The sequence below is a fragment of the Dysidea avara genome, chromosome 9, assembly GCF_963678975.1.
Source record: "Dysidea avara chromosome 9, odDysAvar1.4, whole genome shotgun sequence".
NCBI lineage: Eukaryota > Metazoa > Porifera > Demospongiae > Dictyoceratida > Dysideidae > Dysidea > Dysidea avara.
The window spans coordinates 5,716,776-5,741,590 of NC_089280.1; the positions used below are offsets into that span (position 1 = coordinate 5,716,776).

The window sequence follows — 24,815 nt, forward strand, 5'->3', positions numbered from 1 at the left end:
AAAACTTGACTATTGGACCATCGAGGAGTGGGTACTAGATATCACTACAGTATTAGAGTACAGTAAGACAATTACACAATTGACCATCAGTAGTTTTTGTCAACCATCCCGAGATATACTATTAATAGCTGATTCCTTGATGGTCAACAATTCAGTAAAAGCATTCAAATATGGTGATGTGTTAATGCGCAAGACAACAATTCTAAAATTTTTGGAGCGATTAAAACAAGCTTACACAGTGGAGGAAGTAACATTAAGAGTGTCAGTTGAGGTTCATGATGATCAGTTCTTTGAAGATGTGGAAAAATGTGTCCAGCAAATCAACCACATTAGGAGCACAAAGAATGTGTTCAGTCTACTAAAAGTGGAGATTGCTGATGCAACCTTACAATAGCCCTCACAGGTAAGTACTGGGTCCACTGTGTATGATCAATTGTTAGTTACATATCACATCTCCCAGGAATGCTGCTCACAATGTGGTACATAGTGTTATGTTATTGGACTGTTCCCTTGAGCTGACCAGCACAAGTAACACCCAAACTACATCAGGTGATCAATCCTCTCACTATTGGTCACTGTGTTATGTACCTGTTGTGACCAGATTGTCCCTTAAAGACAGTGTAGTGGTCAGTGAGACAAGAACATTTCATGGACAATACTCTCATGTGTTGACTACTGGAAATGGTATGTTACTTTAATAGACTAACATGACTATATTACTGTTGTGTTCTCTTTAGCACACAAACACTTATAACTTGTTCCCAATACCTGTGCTAGGTACACATTAGAGGTGAAGATCCATACACAAGGAATGATCCATGTGGGGTGGACTAGACCACACCTACCAGCTGGAGTGGTAGTAGGAACTGATCACAACTCTTACTATTTTGAAGGATATAATTATGTGGTAAGGAACTTTTCACCTTCAACTATTGTATGTCATATGATCTTACAATACCTCTTACTCAATTGTGTGTACTACATCTAATAAAGATTATACTCTAATGTGTTTCATGTACTGTTGTTTGTCTTTGTAGCCATGAAATGTCTCACTATTGTGAACGCACCAACAAAAGGACCATTGGAACAACATCACAAGACATCATCTTAAGATTCATCATGTAACTTGTGCTGGTCACCTTAAGGGATCAGTCCAATAACATAACACTATACACCATATTGTGAACAGTATTACTGTAAGATGTTACATTTTTTTAATTATTAGAGTGTGTTCTTAATTGTACATGTGTCATGAAGTAGTAGCTAGCCAGGTCTTAAAACCAGAGAGAAATAACAGTCAGTCATGGGAAATTTGCTGGCCAAATAGCTTCTGTGCATGTCTGACTGTAACTCAGACATAATGTCAAAAGAAAAGGGATGGAGCTAGGAATACAGTTTATCTGTTTGGTTTATAGCTTGTACTGCTAATCATAACTACCACTTGGTTGCTAGGAGACATTACTTACAACCCAGGCCATGAATGTACTAGGCTTACTCCCATTCAATTATATAAATGTTACAGTATCTCAAGAAGAGCAATGACTGATACAAACAGTAGATAGCAGAATTAATAACCATGTATATACAATCTAATCCAAACAGCCAAGCTGTAAAAAAAGAGTGTGGCCCCTGAGAAAGGCTATGGTGAAAAAAGATGTGAAATCCAAGGTGGCGGCCAAGAAATGGCTGTGATGCAAAATTCACCTGAATTGTCGTTATTAAAATTTTTACCACTAACCTACCATCACAGCCATTTCATGGCCGCCACATGCACCTTGGATTTCACATCTTTTTTCACTATAGCCTTTCTCAGGGCCGCACTCTTTTTTTACAGCTTGGCTGTTTTGGATTAGATTTCACTTCTTTTTGTATTTGTATACCCCAAAGCCGGCTTATGGCCAGCTTTAGGGCTTGTTAACCTATCATTTTTTTCTTTACTACAGGAAGAAGAAAAGATGAAGCAAAGATGAAGCAAAGATGAAGCAAAGATGAAGCAGGTTTGTAGCTGACCTCCCTACAGAGTGATCCTTCTAGCTGATCTCTCTACCGGATGACTTGCTTGTAGCTGAACTCTCTACAGGGTGATTTGTTTGTAGCTGAACTCTCTACAAGGTAACTTCTTCTAGCTGCTCTTTCTACAGGGTGATTTGTTTGTAGCTAGGGATGCGGCGATTATTCCAGCATAATTTCGGGCATAATAGGTATGTGTGGGAATCAAGAATTATGCTAGCATTGTGAGGTGATTATAAAGCTTTGACAGTAGGAAAATCTACAGATTGCACAATTCCGTTAAAAAAGATCGAGATACTCTAATAGAGCAGTCAGAAACTCTAGAACAGTCACTGAGTATTATTTACTCTAATAATGCAGTCGCATTGAAATGAAATATTCTAACACAGCAACCAGCTAAAGAACTCAAGACTATTTGAAGCTTAAATTGCTTGAACATCAATGAAAATTGTCTGATACAGCAAAAAACTGGCAATTACGGTGGCATAATTTTGGGAATAATGGGCAATTCTCAAAAGCACAATAGGTGATTTTTTGAACACTACTCAAAAGCATAATGCTCAATTTTTGGAGCATAATAGCCTCATGCCTATTTGTAGCTGAATTCTCTACAGGGCGATTTGTTTGCAGCTAAACTGCTGAACTCTCCACGGGTGGCTTGTTTCTAGCTAATCTCTCTACAGGGTGACTTGTTTCTAGCTGAACTCTCTAAAGGGTGATTTGTAGCTGAACTCTCTACAAGGTAACTTCTTCTAGCTGATCTTTCTACAGGGTGATTTGTTTGTAGCTGAATTCTCTACATGGTAGTTTCTTTGTAGCTGAACTCTCTACAATGTAACTTCTTCTAGCTAGCTGAACTCTTTACAGGCCCTAGGGTGACTTGTTTCTAGCTGATCTCTCTACAGGGTGACTTGTTTCTAGCTGAACTCTCTAAAGGGTGATTTGTAGCTGAACTCTCTACAAGGTAACTTCTTCTAGCTGATCTTTCTACAGGGTGATTTGTTTGTAGCTGAATTCTCTACATGGTAGTTTCTTTGTAGCTGAACTCTCTACAATGTAACTTCTTCTAGCTAGCTGAACTCTTTACAGGCCCTAGGGTGACTTGTTTCTAGCTGATCTCTCTACAGGGTGACTTGTTTCTAGCTGAACTCTCTACAGGGTGATTTGTTTGTAGCTGAACTCTCTACAAGGTAACTTCTTCTAGCTGCTCTTTCTACAGGGTGATTTGTTTGTATATAGCTGAATTCTCTACAGGGCAATTTGTTTGCAGCTGAACTCTCTACATGGTAGTTTCTTTGTAGCTGAACTCTCTACATGGTAGTTTCTTTGTAGCCGAACTCTCTACATGGTAGTTTCTTTGTAGCTGAACTCTCTACAATGTAACTTCTTCTAGCTGAACTCTCTACAGGGTGACTTGTTTGTAGCTGAACTCTCTACAAGGTAACTTCTTCTAGCTGATCTTTCTACAGGGTGATTTGTTTGTAGCTGAACTCTCTACAAGGTAACTTCTTCTAGCTGAACTCTCTACAGGATGACTTGTTTCTAGCTGATTTCTGTACAGGGTGACTTATTCCTAGCTGAACTCTCTACAGGTGATTTGTTTGCAGCTGAACTCTCTTACATGGTGGTTTCTTTGTAGCTGAACTCTCTACAAAGTGACTTCTTCTAGCTGATCTATCTACAGGATGACTAATTGTTTCTAACTGAACTCTCTACAGTGTGATCTGTTCATAGCGGAACTTTCTACTGGGTGATTTGTTTGCAGCTAAACTGTTTGCATGATTGTTTCTTTGTAACTGAACTCTCTACAAGGTAACTTCTTCTAGCTGATCTCTCTACAGGGCAATTTGATTGTAGCTGAATTCTCTACATGATGGCTTCTTTGTAGCCGAACTCTCTATTAGGTGCCTTCTTCTAGCTGATCTGACTACAGGGTGACTTGTTTGTAGCTGAATTCCCTACAGAATAACTTGACTGTTCATCGGATTCCTACCAAAGTTGGTATGGGGATCCGCCTTAATGAGCCCTTTAAGTGTGCAAAATTTCAGCCCAATCCGAGCACGCATTCGTGTTTTATGGCGAATTTTGTGAAGTGTGCAAAATGAAGGTGAAGAAGAAAAAAACGAAGAAATTAAAACGAAATTTTGTTCGCTCGTATCTCGGAAATGCCTGAGCAATTTTCTTCAAATTTGGTATGTAGACTCCCCTAATTGGGTGGCACATCTCTAGCAAATTTGGTTCCAATCGGATAAGGGATCACAGAGCTACATAGGTGTGAAAATTGCGTTTTCTTTCTTCCTGTTAATATACTCACGGTGTGGCGCGCCAACTTCTTGGGCCGCACGACACACTACCGTGTGTCTTGATCTAACTCTTAGTTGATATGTCCCACTCTGTGTCTCTATCCTACCATGACCGATCAAGCCTGCACATGACAGGACATTATGACCAGTCTATATAGTGCAAAATGTTTTTTTTTGTCTCTGCCAGAAACAACGTAACGCTAATAGCACTTTATTATTGTCTGGATGACATAGCTAGTTGTGTCTGAATAACTCAGAATGCTATATTATAGCTACTGCAGGAGAGCAGCCTTACAAAGGCAGTAATATTTAATTATAAGCAGTTTAATTTGTTGATGGACTATGGTACATGGCATATGTGGTGGAGACCCCCAGGAAGCCATGGTCCCCATTTTTATGGGACACTGTTTGCAAGAAATTAAGATTGAGATACTTTAATAGAGCAGTCACAGTATTTAGAGAAGCACTGTAACAAGCTACTTAGCTACGTATGTATGTGTACTTTTAAAAATAAGGAGATATAGTTGGTGGAGAACAGCTATTGTCAGCAGGTAGTTGGCTTTTTTTGCTCTTGTATTTGGTCTTTAGCTTACAGGGCCCCTCACTCTTTGGCATGCTCCACCATCCCTGGTGCATGGCATGGCCACAAGAGGTCAACTTTGAAGTTTGTGGGTGGGTCAGTTAATGAAGTGTTACACTAATCTGGCCATTTTGAGTGTGTTGCTGGATTGGAAGAAGCCTTACCAGTTTGAAGGGATTGTCATTAATAGTTAGTGGGATGTAAATCATCCAATAATTGTATTTATCAGATTTGATAGCACGTTGTCCAACGTTTGACTCATGGGATGCATGAAACTTTGCTTGTGGCACTTGATTACATTTTAGCACCAAAAAATCAAAACTGGTTAATTATAAGGTACCAGCACATTAATTTTTATGACAAAATCTGTGTTAAGTTGCACTGGCAGTTTACTAAAAAAATTATTAGGAGAGTTCATGCTCAAATAAATATCTAAAGCAGCCAATTTGTGAACAGCTGCCACTAGGTCTGAGTCAAGTATGCTTAAAGCTTTGCCCAGGAATTTCTCACTTATTGCTATAAGTACTCTTCAGTGTTTCCATTATGCTTGTAATAGCAATATTTCTTGTGATATCTTGATATACATTAAGTGATCTTTTGCATTTTAAATTGACTGCTCTATTAGAGGGTATTGATCTATTTTCAAGCATAACCTAGCTGTGACTGTAATTACTGGATTGTAGTTATTGGACTAAGACACATAGTTGTTACCTCTGCAGGTATCAGTATTACAAATACTCTAATAGAGCAGTCACATAAAGCAATAATTTCACAATATAATTGCTGCATAATAATAAAAACTATTAACACACGAGTGTGAAGAAACATAAATTACATTGAACAATTGTAAGCTATAGAAATAACTCTCCAATAGACTAAACAGACATGCAGTTTAATTGTGTTGCTATTTTCCTTCTCTAAGAATCCCCACAATAACTTGTATACCAGGACAATATAGTGTAAACTATAAACAGAAAGATTTCAGTACAAAAAGGTTGACTAGAAATTGCTCCCAGTAGGATTCAAGCAAGAGATCTGTCACACACTCTACCATTTGAAACATGTCCTGTAAGTTGAACTATATAACATTTCACTTGTTCTTGGATGATTTTAAAGTGTGCTTCACACAACAACAAGCTAACATATAGTATAAATACAATAATACTATACAAAATATACAAGCTTAAGGCCATGTGACCATCTCAGAAAAAAGCTCCTAGTTTCCGGATTTCTTTCTATTGTTTCAACATCATATTTGCTGCTCATGGCAAGTTTGGAATTTGTTTCTGTAGCCTAATGATATTATGCATGTCACATGTTTGGTTACAGTGTGGTAGGCGTAGAGAAGATTGTCATTATTTCTCCCATTAAAATTCTTTCATACTAATGAGCAAGTGCTAGGTCTGTGTCAAACATGCCAGCATAATAGGCTGGAGTGCTACGCCAACATATTGGGTGGATATTTTGGACTATGGAGCTTAATTCCATAATTCCACGAAAATAGATCGATACTCCCTAATAGAGCAGTCAGCAAACTGCAACAGAACTATCAAACAGTACGATAGTACTGTTTAAGTAGGGATCCGGGTGGATTTGGCGCGCGCCTCAAATTTCGATCCTCAAAAATCATCCTAGAAATATCTCATACAGCAAATAAACCTTTTACTAAAGAGTCTTCAAGTTTCTAACTTTATTTCTAGCGTTATATATCAGGAAACGACTAGAAAAGTGCTGGAATTTTATTTCTAAAAAACCGCTAAAACAGAAATTTTCGTCTGCCTGCCAGCCTGCCTGCCAGACCACATTCGCAAGGCTACAGGCCAAACGAAGCAGCGAAGGATCACCATTCTTTGCCACAATATTTAACTCGCTGCTGGGATGTGCCTTTTCGGGTTCCGACGAGTGTCTGCCTTCTGCGCTTTGCCTTTCCTTTTATCTTCAATTACGGATCGTCTTCTTCTTTTCCAGTCACGGAGGCGTTAATAATTCGTATCGACACTTTCCTTAGAGCAGCCGTATTCGGACGCCACAAAACTAATAACGGATTCTGTACTGTAAGGGCAAGTAGATGCCTGTATAGCAACACTTGCAAAGCGATCAAACAGCCTAGTGAAGTAAGAACACACTGCCACGCCCTTATCAATCAGAGCGCGCGCTCGTACTTAACGATCAGTGGACCACGCCCATTATTAATGGTCCAGCTGTAACTAATTGTAGAAAACAGGAGATAGAAACCCTGCATGCCTTTCAATTTAGTAATTGAGCAGCTTGCATAAAGCAAGCAGCAAGATCGAGATACTCTAATAGAGCAGTCAGTGCCAAAGATCAATAATAGCTATATACCTATACCAAAAAAAGTTAACAAACTAGTGAATTTAAAATTTGTTAATTTAGAAATGGAAGTAGGGATCAAGCGATAAAAACTACTGAAACAAGTGATTTGAATGATGGCAACTATTACAACATAGCTTTGTGGGGAAATCCCTACTTTGGCATTGAACATATATGTGACTGAATTTGACAAAACAAGGCTTCGACGCACAAAACTTTGTTAGGAGATATGGCGATTTTAAGGAGTCATTGTGTAATAACTTCCCAGTGCCTACAGCTGTGCAAACAAAATTTGCACCAATTGTTCATCTGTTCACTAGCTATCACTGAGTGGGTGTATACATTTCTGATACCCAAAATTTGCCCTGTTTTGAGCAGCTTTTTTCGAGCAGGTAATAATATCAGAGGTGGAAGTAATAGGGTGGACGGTGGTCTTAATATACGGGTATAAAATGAAGTAAGAAGGCGATTGGAGTCCAGAGGCCAAGTTTGGGCTCTCCATGGCCCTCCATGGCCCTCAAATTACTCCAAATTGACTGAGAACACTATTGGCGAGCTCTCTGTGAAGTCCCAGCTCACTACACACCATTATCACAGAGCCATGGCCATTTAATGGTGCCAATCTCACACTCGTGGCTTTGACAGGGTCGGAAGAAAGCTGCTACAGAAACCAGACTTGTCAGTGCTGAAGGAAGTACAGTGTGAAATATGATAGTGTATTAGACCAGCAATCCATTTCTGGTAAAATCGTAAGTTTGATTTTGTGTGTGTGGAAGCCTTGTTATGTGAAATCCGGTCACATATATGGTGACGTGGTGAAATACCAATGTAAGGATTTCCCCACAAAGCTATGTTGTAATAGTTGCCATCATTCAAATCACTTGTTTCAGTAGTTTTTATCGCTTGATCTCTACTTCCATTTCTAAATTAACAATTTTTAAATTCACTAGTTGTATATAGCTCCTTAGAGATCAATACTCTCTAATAGAACAGTCACTTTGTAGTGAATTACTCTAATAGAGCATTCACCAATTAAAAGATTCCAAGATAATTGTAAGCTATCCTAGGAGCATAATGCAAGCACAATGGGAACACTGATGAGCATAATAGGTGAAAACTTGGGAAAATCCTGAAAGAATTTTGGGAAAAATTTTGAGCAACTCAGGCCTAGCAAGTGACTACAGAGGGTTGATATGCTGTTTATGCCAAATCCCAACCTTGTATACTGTAATTTGCTTTATTTTCATGCAACAAAAATTTCGTGATAAAAAATTTTATGTAAGAATATTTTCGTATGATTTATATTATGAAAAAGCAAATTACGGTAGTAACTGCACAAATCAATTTCCTACTGTCCAGCACTGTAATTTCAGAACTACTTACCACAATAGGCTGAAACTTTGGTAACTCATTCCTTAAACACTACATCATGTATAGGTTCAACTGAGTAAAATGGTTTCTATTTTTTCTCTAATTGGTTGTGTGAACTAGGAAGATTTTTTGCTGAGACGGTCACATAATATTGGGTCCCTGCAGTTTTGTGATCTGCTACCTTAACACAATACTGCTCATGTGATGTCTGAACATGTTAACACTCTACAAGTTTCATGTCCTGCACAACTTCATGGAACTGTCCATGTGTGTTGACAATAAATGTTAAGCTCATTACAGATCAGTATTCTGTTCTTGATCATCTCCTGTTTGACTTTTTCCCTTTAATCTACCTATTAGTTTCTTCAAATACAATGTTTCTTTACAAGTATATAATAGCCCACCTCATGATCACTGATTACTGAACATTAGCTCTTTTGTTTTCCAACATGACTGGTCAATCCACTGGTCCATTGAACTAATTCATCATCTACCTGTTGAGTTAAAATCAAATGCATGTTGTTATCAAGAACAGTAATGTACAAACCTTTTGATACTCTTGATTCTACTGTGACCCTCTCAGTGTGTCTTGTATAGTACACTTCTCCTTGATTTTATTTGGTCCAGTTGGGCTTCATATGGGAGATCCATTTAGTATACAACAAGAACTGCCTGACTCACACCTGTTAAACCATATTAACCATGATATGGAACTGTACAGTGTGTTGGTACAACTAAGTGTTATCAATAATCAATTTAACTATCAATACTTAGAACTTCAAAATACGACGGCCTTTATTTCAAAATAATACAATTCTAATACACAAGACATGCAAATAGTTAAGGGTGCATGTGTGTTTTCTGACAAATTCCTTATACTACAATTAAATGTTTACAGAAATTATATACCTTATCACACCTATGCAATGTAATTTTCTCTTTTCCCCATCTACAATGGAGCAGGTATAACATGTACAACTTGGGGTAACCAAATTTGTCCTAATTTCCAGGTCTACGTACAAAGAGCTAAGTGTTATTTACATGTTAGGACCTTAACTATGTATACAAGTGTGTGGATTAAGGAATCTTTAGAAGTGTTTACAATGTGACTACAGTTCAATTGCACAGTCAGCATTTAATGGGAAGCACTGATATTGTTTACTGGCCATGTACAGGAAACACTTGTTTATCAAGACACATGGTAGTGTGGTATGTGGCCAAGAAAGCCAGCAGGTCACACCATGCGTATATTGACAGGAATAAAGAAAACACAACTTTCATGCCTCCATGGTCCCTTCTCCAAAGCACATAGTTTTTTTTTTACATTACAGCGTCCAGCAGGTAGGGTAGGTCACAACGTACACAGAATGGCTCCAGTTCTGCACTGAACAAATCTGAAATGACTAAAAAACTGTTACAAGACAAGTTCACTAGAAAAGTTTTATCGCACGCTCCCTGTGTGTATTCTATTGAGACTGTGTATGTACCTCTATATATTGTAATTATAATTCTTATTGCAGTCATCTGACCAATTAGTAACTCCATTACATCACATGATCACTTGTGGTGGACCACACCATAGTAATTGGGGGGTTATGAAAACCTGGACTGGACCAAAAGTCAATTTCCAGGTAAGCAAGATTAGCCATGTTATAAATATTTACTGCTATTTACATCCTCACCTTGCAGCAACTCTGCCAAGCACGCCGCGGCGTGATCGCGATGGTTGAGCAACACGAAGTATCCACTAACTAAACTAAAACACTTTCTAATGTGCTTTACTACATGATCGTTACAAAGCTACATGTTCTCCTGTTGTATGTATTTGCATAGAACTGGCACACACAAGTCGCTGCCTGAATTTGAGTCGTGCTGTGCAAAGTGATTGAAACTAAATCAGCGGTTAAAATGCTAAATTGGTCTCAAAATCCATTGGTGATAGATAACACATTGAGTTAAGAAAGGTAAGCAGTACTTAAATTATTTCAGGATAGATTTCTAGAGTAAAACACATGACTCTAACAAATTCGTGCAGCCACTTGTGTGTGCCAGTTCTATGCAAGTACAGCAGGAGAATACGTAGCTTTGTAGCGATCACGTAGTAAAGCACATTAGAAAGTGTTTTAGTTTAGTTAGTTGTTCTACAGTGGATACTTCATGTTGCTCAACCATTGCGATCACGTGCTTGGCAGAGTTGCTGCAAGGTGAGTAGTGTATAAGCACTATAGAGGATGTAAATAGCAGTAAGTATTTATAATATGGCTAATCTTGCTTACCTGGAGAATTGACTTTTGGTCCAGTCTGGTCTGGGTTTTCATGACCCCCTAGTATATGGGGTGTGTGTCTCTAGTGAACACTGTAGGGATGTTGTATTATCTGCTATAGTATGAACTACATGTTAGCAAGAGTAAATGATAAATTATTTATTCTTGATATTAGAACAACACCAATGGCCCATGGAAATATCAAAGGCTGTGGTAGCATTCCAGGTGTAGCAAGAGTGTTACTATGGGCCTGAGGAGTTATGAAATTGTTTATTAGTTACCTTTGGTCTTAGTCTCTAACTTATCATACAGTACAATAGTACTGTTTAAGTACCAAAAAGACGTGTGCTGTCAAAAATGCTACCTTTAAAAATAATCCTAGAGACATCTTACGCCATGAAAATCACCTTTACAGAATATATTAGCCCATCTAACATGAAATACAGCATTAAATACAAGAAAAAACTTGCTGTTGACCGGATATAGAATTTTTTTTAAATCTTCAAAACTTGAAATTTTGTCTCACTCACTGACTCAACCACCCACCCACTGACTCACTCACTCACTCACCACAGTCGCAAGCCTAGAGCTTAAATGAAGCAGTGCACGTCACCATTTTACGTCAAAACAACAAACCTGTACCAGTGGGATGTGCCTTTTGGAGTTCCGATGAGTGTACGCCTTGTCTTCCTTTTATCTTCAATCAGGTTGGTTGTCTTCTTCTTCAAGCATCAAAACCATACCAAGGCATTAATTTTCTGTATCAACACTTTTCTGTAGAAACCACAAAATTATTTCAGAAAGCGCTTATGTTGCTGAAAGTTCGAGCAGGGTGCTTATAATTTCAAGTGTTGCACATGAAACATTAAGGCTGCTGAGTTGTCACTTCGACTTTTCCCAATGCCTGGACTGCAATTGACGAAGAGATTTGTTACTTTCACATTACCATCCTGGCACCTTGGCAGTATTGCAGTGTCCAAGGAATGGATCACCTAAGTTTCAGCCTTCTGTAGTGTGTAGTTTTGAAATTATAGCACTAGACAGTAGGAAGAGCAAGATAATCAATTTGTATAGTGACTATACTGAAAATAAACTACAGGCGCTTACATTTGCAGTCATAACTTCTGTTTAGATTAGTCACTTGTAGCAATTTGGCTCAAAATGTTTACCATGGATTAGCATATCAGCCAAGGTATAGTGTTAGCCCTGTAGACACTTGTGCATATGGATATGAAGGCAGTTTGGTAGAAGAAACCATGACAATCTTGTTTACATTTACCGTATTGTAAACAAACGCACATGACATGCATACTGTTGGAGCTACAGAAACGAAACAAAGATTTTCGAACTCTCCGTGTGCAAGCAAATAAGATGGTACTGAGTCTTCCTTCTTCGAATACTGGCCTGATAAAAACCTGTGTATTTTTGTTAGCATGTGTAATTTTACGAATTATTTTTAAATTTTGTTTTTCTCAATACGCATGCTTGTGTGAACAAGTTGGGTTTTTGTTGAGACGGTCACATTTTGGCAAGTTTAGATTTTTCAATTTCAATGAAAATCTGTCACTTGCTAAAATTAATTCAAATACTTGGAACATACACTTGTACAGTATGTATTGATTGACGTGGGAAGCCATAATGATTAATCAGTTACCATTAATTAGTTAATAACTAATTAAATATTAGATGATATAATCCAAGAGGTCATGGGATATAGACCCATAGAACAATGGGAAAATAAACATCTTAACATTGTCTTCCTCCAGAATCACATCTCACTGTTTGATGAGGTCATAGTACTTATCCCACCAAATCCCAAATGGTTAAAAGTCCCACACAAAGGAAAGAATAACCTTTACATCACTCACGCACGCACGCACACCTCATGATTATTAAGATTCCAAGTCATGTATTAATTTTCCTTATCAAATTGGCAGTTAATACACTATTTCTGATCAGTACGGTGGCTGAATATTATACATACACATGGTCTACAACAACATCCATACAAATGTAGGTGTAAAACATATGAAGATAAATTTATATTGACAAGATGTTTTCTGTCACACCAGAAAACTTATTCACTTTATTAATTCTGTTAACAAGAACTTGTAGAGAAGAACACAAACTGTCATCTACTGACCACACACACAGTTAGGCCATACAACATTTTCCCTGGCTTGTCGCCTGACCAGCCACTAAGAGCTTCCACCAGCCCCAGATTTCTAAGACTGTTCAGGGTCATTCATTTGAGCTATAAGCTAAGCCTTACACATACCCACACACTTGACACTTTAGAATTCATATCACTGAATTTCATATCATTGAATGCAACAAGCCAGGCTTATGTACTTGTGTCACAGTGTATCAGTCGCAGTGTCTATCCAGTCTGGTTTTCGTCATTGCTATTTTAGGCTCTTATTAGAAAACATTTAACAAATTATGATTGACAAAATATATAGTAGCACTCAGTGCAGTATGGTCATGGATGGTCATATACTGTTAGAATAACAGAAGCCTTACCGACAGAGAGAAAACCACTGTCTGTATTCATGCATCATTGAAGTGGTTTCTATTTACATAGATAACCTCTAAGTAAGCGCTATGGTTTTAATACCTGGAAGCCACATGTGGTTAGAAGCCATGGAAAGCATGTAATGAATGCTATTACAGTCAAAAAGATGTTTTACAGTAAAAAAAAAAATCCTATTTAATATAGGGGAACCCCCCTTGAATCCCGGGTACGGGTCTGTTACACATAGTACCTATTAGGCACTCTCATTATCACAATGTACAGTAAATCAACATATACATATGTAAGATCCATGACAAGAAGCACAATGAGTCTCTTAACTGTGTCCACAGAAAACATGAGGCAACACTTACAATTCACATGATCAGGAAGGAGGCGGTATTTAGAATACAATAACTAAAATACATCGGTGAAACTACTACACATACATATTCGGATAGTAGTTAAGCAAGTAATTTTCTTATCATCACATTTACAAAGACATAATTTATGAATCATTCACGTAGAACTTAATTCTTAGCAAGCAATGTGTTATGTGGGGATGACTTACACAAGGTGTGGGGAGGCTCTGAGAAAGGTACACACATATCACAATAGCAAGAGCTCATCGAATCCTATGGACAAGGGAGCATGTAACTCCGTACACTACCAATACTACGGGTGAAATTCAAACATGGCGTCAAGTGTTACTATGTATATAATTGGTTACATCATTCTTACGCACAACAGGGATACACTGAACGAGCTGCAACTCTATTGTCTTCTGCTTCGATAGGAAGATACTACATAGTCAAATTGAAGGTAGGGCTTGGAATAGTCAAGTGGAGTAATTTTGCAACTGTAGAAAGACTGTCCTGCTAAGTCTGTGCCACTATTCCTCTGTCATGCCATTGAACTTCATTTCCATAGCTTCGCTTTATCGCAGCAGAAGCATGACGTACTCGACCATGCACTTCTGCATAATATCCTAATAGGAAATATTAAAAGTTACTTATCATAGTACGTACATGGCAGCCATGTTTGAATTTCACTGTTTATGAAGTTACATGCTCATGTGTAGGGTTCGATGCGCTCCTGACAATAGATAAATAATTCAATCTTTTGATTATGAACTCTGAGGTGTAACGTTGCCAGTAATCAATTAGTTCAACATCTCTCTGACATCATGAGATAATTGATGAGGTGTGACCAGGAAATTATGTGTCATTAACTTTGATTACAAAAAGAAAATTAACACTTGGATATGGTTTTGTTGCATGAACAACTAGCATGATTGATGATAAAGTATAAAGACAAAGTGCATAGAGGGCACACACTCATTGGAACTCCAACAAGGCACATCCCACTGGTGGGTTTGTTATTGAGGAATAAAATGGTGGCTGTACACTGCTTCATTTGGCCTCTAGCCTTAGGATTGTGGTCAGGCAGGCGGGCGGGCGGGCGGGCAGGCAGGCAGGCAGGCAGGCAGGAAAAAATTCAAGTTTTGGTGGTTTTTAAATATTCTATATCTGGCCTCCTGTAAGTGTTTTCTTGCTTATAATGCTGTGGATGGACTAATATCTACCCCTTTTACTATTATGTAGTTGGTCACCAAGTTGATCAATGGTGAAATTTTTTTTCTTTTCATTTTGTTTGAAACATAATGGTAAAGCTTGGCCTTAGTGGATTGCTTCCACAACAGTACATGTTACATGAAGTGTATATACAGTGGAACCTCCACTAACTGATTTTGATGTAATAGGGAAATTCTTTTAAAAGATAAACTGGTAGGGGACTAGAGGGACTTTATCTTAGTACTCCACCATACAGTACATGAACAATTATATGTAATGGGTACATTCACACAGAGAGCCAGGTATCAATAATACAGTACTTCATGCTTACCATCTCCATTAACATCCAGACTGGAGAACACCTCCCATAATTTATGTTGTTGTTTAGTCACAAACTGCATAAACTCGTCAGGTCCATCCGACCATCAAGATCCTTGTCTCTTAATGTGAGGATTGCCTATAGGACAACATCAACTGGACCAGTGGAAGGACACTGTACTAGTAAAATACACTGTCTTTAGCAATACCGTTACCACTTGTAAATATTTTTTAGGGGGTCTACAAGTACAAAGAATTTAAAGTTTGATTAGGCATCATACATGTAGAAAAAAAAAGTAGGAAAACAAAGTAGGTTGTCTACACCTGTAGATATACTAGCAGACATTTCATCCCTACCTCAAGTCATAATTTTTCTTTGTGTACAGTACCAAAAGAAAGAACAGTGCCAGAGTTAATGCTTTTGTCTGCGTCTGAATGTGCACCCTAACTATCAACTACTGACTTGACAGTGAAGTGGCCATTATGCTTCGCTTTCAGCTATACTTAGCCTGTTACACAGCATTACAAATGAAGAACAGTAGGAAAAGTGCATCTGCGATCTATCCAGTCATCATGGAAAATACAGATGATAGACAATTCCTGTTTACAAACACAGGTAAGCCATCCCGCACTACTGCAAATCAACACTTTGAGCTGTCAGCAAAAATAAACAGAGGACAAAAGGTGAGTGCACGAAGCATGTGTTGTATGTACTGTGGTACAGTATGCCAAAAGGCACCTGTCAAGCTGTCGAACAGTAAAAAAAATCAGGCCCATAGCCTTAGCCTTTATCGAGATATGCTTGTCTAAAGGCATTAGTAAGTCAGTCAGGCAGACAGTCGCCAATCAGCAGAAAATTCCATTAAATAAAATTTATAAACAAAATTCCTATAGGAAGGATCACACTTTTGGGCTTGGTTTATACCTAACCAACACTGCCAAGGCACCAGGAAGGTATTATGAGGCTGATTTTTGGGTGATATTTTTGGCCAGAAAAGCCAAAATTTTCATTATCCCTAAGGGATTTTAAATGGATATGACTATTTTCACATTGTAAGTTTATAAGCACATAAGAGCAACATTATTTTAACGCAGTCATAATAACAGAAACAATGATGTCATGGTTTATGCAAACTTTCAAAGAATTCAACACATTTTTAATGTACATGATGATGGTAATGAGACAGGAAGTGTCACAAACCATATTATATAAAAGTATTTCTGGCCTCCTGTTAACTGAATTATCATAAAATTAGATATCTGTGACTGACAGACAAACTCAGATTCTGGCTGTTATGGCTCCTTTGGTACATGCCTAGCCACTGGGTCTCTTCATGTTTCAGTTACTTCCTGTGTTCACAGGCTTTAAGCCTTCTCACAGGTCCCTAGTGGGATAACATTCACTGAACAAATGTCACCATAACATTTCTTTTCAGGCAGTTAAATATATTAGGTGTAATTCCAACATGAATCACTTACTGGTAGGGCCTAAACCATCTTGGCATTCAAACATTCGTTCGAGGGAATGAATATTAGAATGATGTATGTTAAGAGGTTTAAACTTTTAGAAGGAATAGCATACAGAAAGGAGCATAAGGTTTTCCTTAGTTAGTGATCTAAACTTGTGAGACATGTATTAAAAATGTTGTAATTTATAGTTGTGCATGAACCATGTATTGCTAAAAGTTAGAATGTTCGGACCCTAATAATCCCAAGTTAGTTTGGGTTCTACTTTCTGAGTGTATAAAGTGATCTAGTCTACTTTGGAAGGTGAGAAAATTAGAATAGAGCACGTGCCATGTGAAACTTTATATAGGGCTGGATATCCTAGGAAAATACATATGAGCACACTTCACGGTACAATCTGTCAACACCCGCAACAAAATTTTAAGAATCTAATGTATCCTGTAATTCGTTTGAGTAATATTTGTACAATTTTGTGATGAAAATCTTACTAAAACAGGGGCGTAGGGAGGGGGAGGGTTCGGATGGTTGGATGAACCACCTTTTTCAGTGGCAAAAATATTTTAAAATTACAAATCGTATTAAACTTTCAGCCTTGGAACGCTCCAGTAGGTGTATGCACGCTGTCGCAGCTCCCTGAGAATCAATTCGTACTAAAGGTGATCATTAATGATAAAATGAAGCGATTTTATAGGCTGTATCACATGAGCAATTGTGCACGTAATACCTGGTGGAAATGGTGGAGCCTAATTGTGAAAATTGTGGAGATTAGTTGAAGGGCAGCAGCTGCAGTAATCGTGATATACACATGCCAAGTTAGTACAAAGTATTGAATATGATATATTTACACTGTGAATGTCTGTTTAAGGCGATGTTTAGTTCCATGAGGCTAGCACGTGATGTCTCGAATGTACTGGAGCACAAGCCAGTCTAGAGAAAAGCCAAGAATGATGTTAAAGTTTGTACTCCTAATAACTCTTTTCCAATGAAAGGAGTTCAGGGGTGGATCCCGGAGAAGGGCAGTATTGTAGTTGGGAATCAGTATGCTACACTGTATCCCGAAGTAAAGATTAGCTAGTTTTATTAATAATACAGTAGGATTATAGTGTTCATAAGCTACAAAAAACAGCAGTGTAGGTAGGTTTCAGCTAGATAGATGTACACACAGTTAATGTTACTGCCTAAGGGCATATTGTGTATGCGTATTTTCATCTAGAAACTGGCTGTAGGGGAATACCTTTGGAGTTTCCCAGACATTTCACTTCAAAATTCAAACCCCCTTCCAAAATTTCCTGGCTACATCCCTGTAAAACTACACTAACTCTCCCAACTATCAAACAATTAAACTACATTATAGCACTGGTGAATTGTACTCACCTGTGCTTGGCCAGGTATGGTTATTTGTTTTTATCTGCTTTACCAGTTAGGAACTGGAGGGCGAACACTGGAGGCAAAGCCTGTATGAGGTGTTTACCATGAGTCAAGGTTGGTGCTCTGAACTTATTGGCAGCTACATCAAGACCATAATTTGCTGCTTACTGTCCATCCAGTGGGACAGAAGACTTTATGTTGGTGGGGAGAAACCTCAGCACTGCAAAACCTCATTGATTTACTAACAACTTCTTTCAGCTTCTCCCCTGCTTCACAGTCAGTGTTGCAATCACACCTTGATGACCACTTTTATTCAGAACTTTTGCTTCAACAGAGTATCCACAATCGGGCTCGTTTGCTGGCTTTATCAGATTCTTCTGGTTTTGCTTGTGCTTGGCTTCAAGTGATACCTTGATCACAACTTGGTCTTGTTGTTTAACCTGCTGAGTTTGTTGTTGCCCTCCAGTTTTGGCTAGGCATCCCATTATTTTGTAATGCAGATTCTCCATTGTGCACTTGTGGACAGTACATTGATTGTTTTGGAGATCACCTGATTGGCTGTGGTCATGGTCCGCTGTGTATACAACAACACGATGCTCTGTGTGATATTATTTACTATGCTCTTCTGGAAAACTCGGATGTGCAAAGAGAACAGAGGGTGCCTGGAGAGTCAGCTATTCGTCCTGGGGATGTATGACTTTTGCAATGGAAGTCCTACTTATTTTGATGTATCAGTGAGAAGTATGCTCCATCCTCCTCTACTTTTGAGTTTTTCAGCCCTTCAGGGTGAAATGGAGAAGGATGCTACACACAACAAGATGCTAAACACAACAACCTAGTGGAGGCTGCAGGTGGTAAGTTTTTACCACTTGTGGCAGACAATTTTGGCGTATGGATACCATCTAGCATAGAAATATTATGATCTATTGCTTGTTCTTCTACTGTTTGAAATAGACTTTTGAAATTTTTACCATTAACCTACCATCACAGCCATTTCTTGGCCGCCACCTTGGATTTCACATCTTTTTTCACCATAGCCTTTTTGAGGGCCGCAAACTTTTTTTACAGCTTGGCTGTTTTGGATTAGATAGTCATTATCTTCTAACTTGAAATGAGAGGCTTCTTTAATTACCAGTTCACTGCAAACATCCTGCAAGATCAGTAACACAAAACTGGCTGCTGGGACTTTCATCACTATGATCATCAAAGGAATTGACCTCTTGACCTGAGCAACCCTCCAACGAATCATCCTCTAAATGAGGATGAAGAGACCAAAATCGTAAAATCATTTTTGAATTACACCTTTATAGTTGAATACTAATAAGTCTTTCAATAAGTTAGCGGTAAAAATTTTAATAATGACAATTCAGGTGAATTTTGTGCCGCTTCACAAAATTTACCTGAATTGTCATTACTAAAATTTTTACCATTAACCTACCATCACAGCCATTTCTTGGCCGCCACCTTGGATTTCACATCTTTTTTCACCATAGCCTTTCTCAGGGGCCACACTCTTTTTTTACAGCTTGGCTGTTTTGGATTAGATTAGATTTCATTTCATTTTGTATTTGTATACCCCTAAAGCCAGCCTATGGCCAGCTTTGGGACTTTTTTAACCTATCTTTTTTTCTTTACTACAGGAAGAAGAAAAGATGAAGTAGATGTACTTTAAATATTTTATCTGTAAATGTACAAATTATATATATAATATATAATATTATATTGATTACAGAAATCTCCATGGTGGTTCTTTGTAACTGAACACTGTACAAGGTGACTTCTTCTAGATGCTCTCTCTAAAGGGTGAATCATTTGTAGCTGAACGATCTACAAGGTAACTTCTTCTAGCTGATCTCTCTACAGGGTGATTTGTTTGTAGCTGAATTCTGTACAGGTGATTTGTTTGCAGCTGAGCTCTTTACAGAATGGTTTCTTTGTAGCTGAACTCTCTACAAGGTAACTTCTTCTAACTGATCTTTCTACAGGGCAATTTGTTTGTAGCTGAATTTTCTACAGGGTGAGCTGAACTCTCTACAAGGTAATTGCTTCTAGCTGATCTCTCTACAGGGAGATTTGTTTGTAGCTGAACTATCTACAAGGTGACTTCTTCTAGCTGATCTCTCTACAGGGTGATTTGTTCGTAGCTGAATTCTGTACAGGTGATTTGTTTGCAGCTAAGCTCTTTACAAAATGGTTTCTTTGCAGCTGAACTCTATACAAGGTAACTTCTTCTAACTGATCTTTCTACAGGGTGATTTGTTTGTAGCTGAACTATCTACAAGGTAATTTCTTCTAGCTGATCTCAGTCTACAGAGTGATTTTGTTTGTAGCTGAATTCTGTACAGGTGATTTGTTTGCAGCTGAGCTCTTTACAAAATGGTTTCTCTGCAGCTGAACCCTCTACAAGATAACGTTTCTAGCTGATGTCTCTACAAGGTGACTAGTTTGTAGCTGAACTCTCTACATGGTGGTTTCTTTGTAACTGAACTTTCTACAAGGTGACTTCTTCTAGCTGATCTTTCTACAGGGTGATTTGTTTGTAGCTGAACTCTCTACAAGGTAACTTCTTCTAGCTGATCTCTCTACAGGTGATTTGTTTGTAGCTGAATTCTGTATAGGTGATTTGTTTGCAGCTGAGCTCTTTACAGAATGGTTTCTTTGTAGCTGAACTCTCTACAAGGTATCTTCTTCTAGCTGATGTCTCTACAAGGTCACTAGTTTGTAGCTGAACTCTCTACATGGTGGTTTCTATGTAACTGAACTCTCTACAAGGTGACTTCTTCTGGCTGATCTTTCTACAGGGTGATTTGTTTGAAGCTGAACTCTCTACAAGGAAACTTCTTCTAGCTGATCTCTCTACAGGGAGATTTGTTCGTAGCTGAACTCTCTACAGGTGATTTGTTTGCAGCTAAACTCTCTACATGATGGTTTCTTTGTACCGGATCTCTCTACAAGGTAACTTCTTCTAGCTGATCTCTCTATACAGGGAGGTTTGTTTGTAGCTGAACTCTCTACGTGATGGTTTCTTTGTAGCTGAACTCTCTGCAAGGTAACTTCTTCTATTGATCTCTCTACAGGGCGATTCGTTTGTAGTTGAACTCTCTACATGGTGGTTTCTTTGTAGCTGAACTCTACAAGGTGATTTCTTCTAGCTGAACTATCTCTTTCCATAGTTGCATGAACTCCCTACAAGGTAACTTCTTCTAGCTGATCTCTCTACAGGGTGAATTGTTTGTAGCTGATCTCTCTACAGGGTGACTTGTTTGCAGCTGATCTCTATACAGGTTACTTGTTTCTAGCTGATCTCTTGAATTCTCTTCAGGGTGACTGCTCTATTAGGATGACTGCTCTTCGATGAGCCTTTCTAAGATGATTACTCCATCTGTACAACGATTTTCAAAGCATTACCCCAAGCGGTTTATCTGGTAGGCGTGGCAAGCAGTTGTTTTTTATTAGCTAATCTCGATTGCGTAATTGTTACGTTTTTTCGTTGTATCTTCCTGGTTTTTAGCTCGATTTCTTTCAAACCACAAAAGGTTTGAGGTTCAATAGTTAACCTATTCACCCACCGATTTTCAGCTTCTTCCCATACGCGGTTTACCCTGTAGGCGTGACAACATATTGGTGTTATTTTTCGTGAATAATCGCTCATAACTCTTTGCCTGTTTATCGTATTCCAGCCAAAGTTGGTACCGAGATGTGCCTTTATACCCCCCTTCCGTGTGCCAAATTTCAAGGCAATCAGATTTGGCGTTCGCATTTTATAGCAGTTTTTGTAAGTGTGTGACAAGAGGAAGAAAAATACGTAAGAAAAAAAAAACAAAGAAACTAAGCCAATTTTTGAAGTCGCATATCTTGGGAAAGCGTGAAGCGATTTCACTCAAATTTGGAATGTGGACTACTGAAGTTGGAGGGAGTGTCCACAGCAAAAATCGTCTTGTTCATCAAGGCAGCACAGAGCTACGGAGGTGCGAAAATTGCGTTTTCTTTCTTCCTGTCAATATACTCACGGGTGTTGCGCGACGGCTTCTTGGGCGGCACGACACACTATCGTGTGTCTTGATGACAGTAGTGATTCTTCCTGATTGTAGAGTTTGTTTTGCTACTCCTGTTACGAACATGTTTTCTTCACTTGTTATGGAGGAGGTTCCTCAATACTTAGAGCCTCTGGGCCCAGTTCATTTGGTGCCTTCTCTACAGCTTCAGAGAAGAAAAAGGGTGGACAAGCTGCTTCATCAGCATTATCTAATATGGCCATTTACCCCACTTCTGAGGTGCTATATGAGGGGGTTGCTCCTCTATCTTTGGCTACAGGATTTGCAGTGGAACAAGATCCTAGTCTACCTTCAATAACACCTTCACCTCCCAAATCTCACTCACCAAGGGCCCTTCACCATCAACTAGCTCATTGGAGACCATGTCCTCAGTAACTTTTCTGCACCTATTTATTCCATTTTCAGTACTCCACATACTACCCAACACTGCTATCTTCCTATCTACGTACCTTCAGTAGCAAGCAGAGTTGATTTGGATGCCATCTTTCCCTCATTCTAGTAATGCGTTGATGCATCAAAATTCAAGCGCAACTATCCCAGCCACACCCTTCCCTGCTGCACTCTTCCCTTTTCCTATCGCTTCTGGTCGACTGTATTAATGTACTGTACTATTGTTTGCATATTACGTGTACAGGAACTCACCTAATATCGGACGGGCTCCAAAATCGGATGTAATTACTGGAGCTACAACAGGAATTTTTGAACAACTCATAATTATGTCTTTAGATAGTTCAAGGCTGTGGGACTTTGGGCACCAAGTATCAGCTTTCTCGGCTTCTTTGTCTGGTGGCAGCAGCCCTGCAAAGTCATTTCCGATTAATATGTATAATCAGAAAAAATAGTCAATTCACGGACACTCACCGTGTACATATCAGACTTGCATTCAATCAACAGTTTTCTATCTTAAGGTTGTAGAGCAACTCATCTACTTTCTAAATATCTCTGGTTTATTTAATCAACTCCTTTTAATCACGAATTACAAATCAAATAAAATGAGACATCACTGGAACAATAATCGCACCATAAATTTAAGTATATGGAAACTTGATTAAGTATACATTGTTTGAGATACATTTACGGGAAATGTGCACTGTATACTTTTGCAAACACCATTTACTTTCATTACTTAAATTCATAGTGCGATTATTACTCCAGTGATGTCTCATTTTATTTGATTTGTAATTCATGATTAAAAGGATTTGATTAAATAAACTGGGGATATTTAGAAAGTAGATGAGTTGATCTACACAGCAAACACATAAAACTGTTGACTGGATATAAGTCTGCTTTGTAAACGGTGAGAGTCCGTGAATTGACTGTTTTTTTCCAATTATACGTATTAATCAGAAATGACTTTGCAGAGCTGCAACCACCAGACAAAGAAGCTGAAAAAGTTGATATTTGGTGCCCAAAGTCCCACAGCCTTGTACTATCTAAGGACATATAATTTGTTGTTGTAGCTTGATTTTGGAGCCCGTCCGATTTTAGGTGAGTTACTCTACTCCCATGTAGCCAGGCCCTTTTCTTTCATTTGTGTAGGGGCGGGGAAAGAAAAGGGTCTGGTGAACATAGTATAGCATCGTTGTTGGGCTATCCTGAGATTGTGAGGATTCTACTGCGCAGCTTCCGGATTGTTGTTTGGTGCAAATGACGTGATCTGCTGCACTTGCATCCAGTTATCATAGATATTTCAGTAGTAGCTACGGTAACAGGATGTAAATATTTGCAATTCACGTCATGCGTGCCAATCAACAATCCCGAAGCTGCGCAGTAGAATCCCCACAATCTGGGATAGCCCAACGACGATGCTATAGACAGGTTGCCTTTTTAAGGCGTGATCGTTTTACCGTAAATTTTCCACATACTTTCCGAGTTCGCTAAGTCAAAAATGTATTACGGCTATTGGAGAAAATGAACGTTTCGGTTAACTTTAGCAAGCAAGAGTTAGCCAGCCTTCAGAACAGAAAGTATGTTATAGAGAAAGGTTCGAGCTATAACATATCCAGCGTGTAAGGTGAAGGCTGAACGAGAAGATAATTTTCTCTCAATCTCGGGTTTTTGGAAAGCGATAAAACTCGCTGAAAACATTCTTTTTACGACTTTGCTACTACTTAGAATGATAGACTGGATGATTTAAACTCATCTTGTACCTTTGAAGAGCCAAAAACGTTTGTCAAACTATTTTAAAAAATGGGTTTTTTGTTGACTTCTTGACCAACATTGTAATCATGCGTAAAACGGAAAGTCGCGTTTTCTCGCGTTACACAAGGGACACGCCCTAAATAGGCAACCCGTCTATACTATGTTCACCAGACCCTTTTGTTTCCCGCCCCCTCACAAAAGAAAGAAAAGGGTCTGGCTACGCAAGACTAGAGTTACTTTGTATGCAAAAAAACTCACCTTCTCTGGATCCAGCTGCTGTGGACTTCTACCTTCGCTCACGGCTGTATTCTAATTGTTTAGGTCTACGTAAATTTTTCAGGACGCAAAACAATCGCTGGACAACAAAAACGCCAAATACTTTTTTTACTTGTTCTTAGTAACACATAACAGCAACAATTCTGGTTATGAGAATTAAAGTTTGCGTACTAATCTCTGCACTCATCTGTTTCTATACGCATGCGCCTATTGTAGCAGCTTACGTAATGCAGGAATTTACCGC

At 38.6% G+C, this 24,815-nt stretch overlaps 1 protein-coding gene and 1 long non-coding RNA gene across 4 annotated transcripts in view; one reads left to right on the forward strand and one right to left on the reverse strand.

The window, feature by feature from the left end:
• LOC136266916 (protein NLRC3-like) overlaps positions 1-1,199 on the forward strand; it is a 72,256-nt gene extending 71,057 nt beyond the window's left edge. The window contains exon 6 of the mRNA XM_066061965.1: positions 1,038-1,199. The gene's annotated coding sequence lies outside the window, so the exon portion shown is untranslated. The remainder of the gene's footprint in view (positions 1-1,037) is intronic.
• A 7,126-nt stretch (positions 1,200-8,325) lies between these two features.
• LOC136266919 (uncharacterized) lies at positions 8,326-24,758 on the reverse strand. 3 transcript variants are annotated; one of them, XR_010706365.1, is made up of 5 exons: positions 24,554-24,758; positions 15,277-15,402; positions 9,143-9,278; positions 9,000-9,089; positions 8,326-8,948 (listed from the first exon to the last, which is right to left on the reverse strand). It is a non-coding gene; the product is annotated as an uncharacterized lncRNA (long non-coding RNA). The 3 variants fall into 3 exon arrangements; XR_010706366.1 differs by lacking the exon at positions 24,554-24,758 and adding an exon at positions 18,105-19,080; XR_010706364.1 differs by lacking the exon at positions 24,554-24,758 and having other exon boundaries at positions 8,336-8,948; positions 15,277-16,375.
• Between the last annotated feature and the right edge of the window lie 57 nt (positions 24,759-24,815).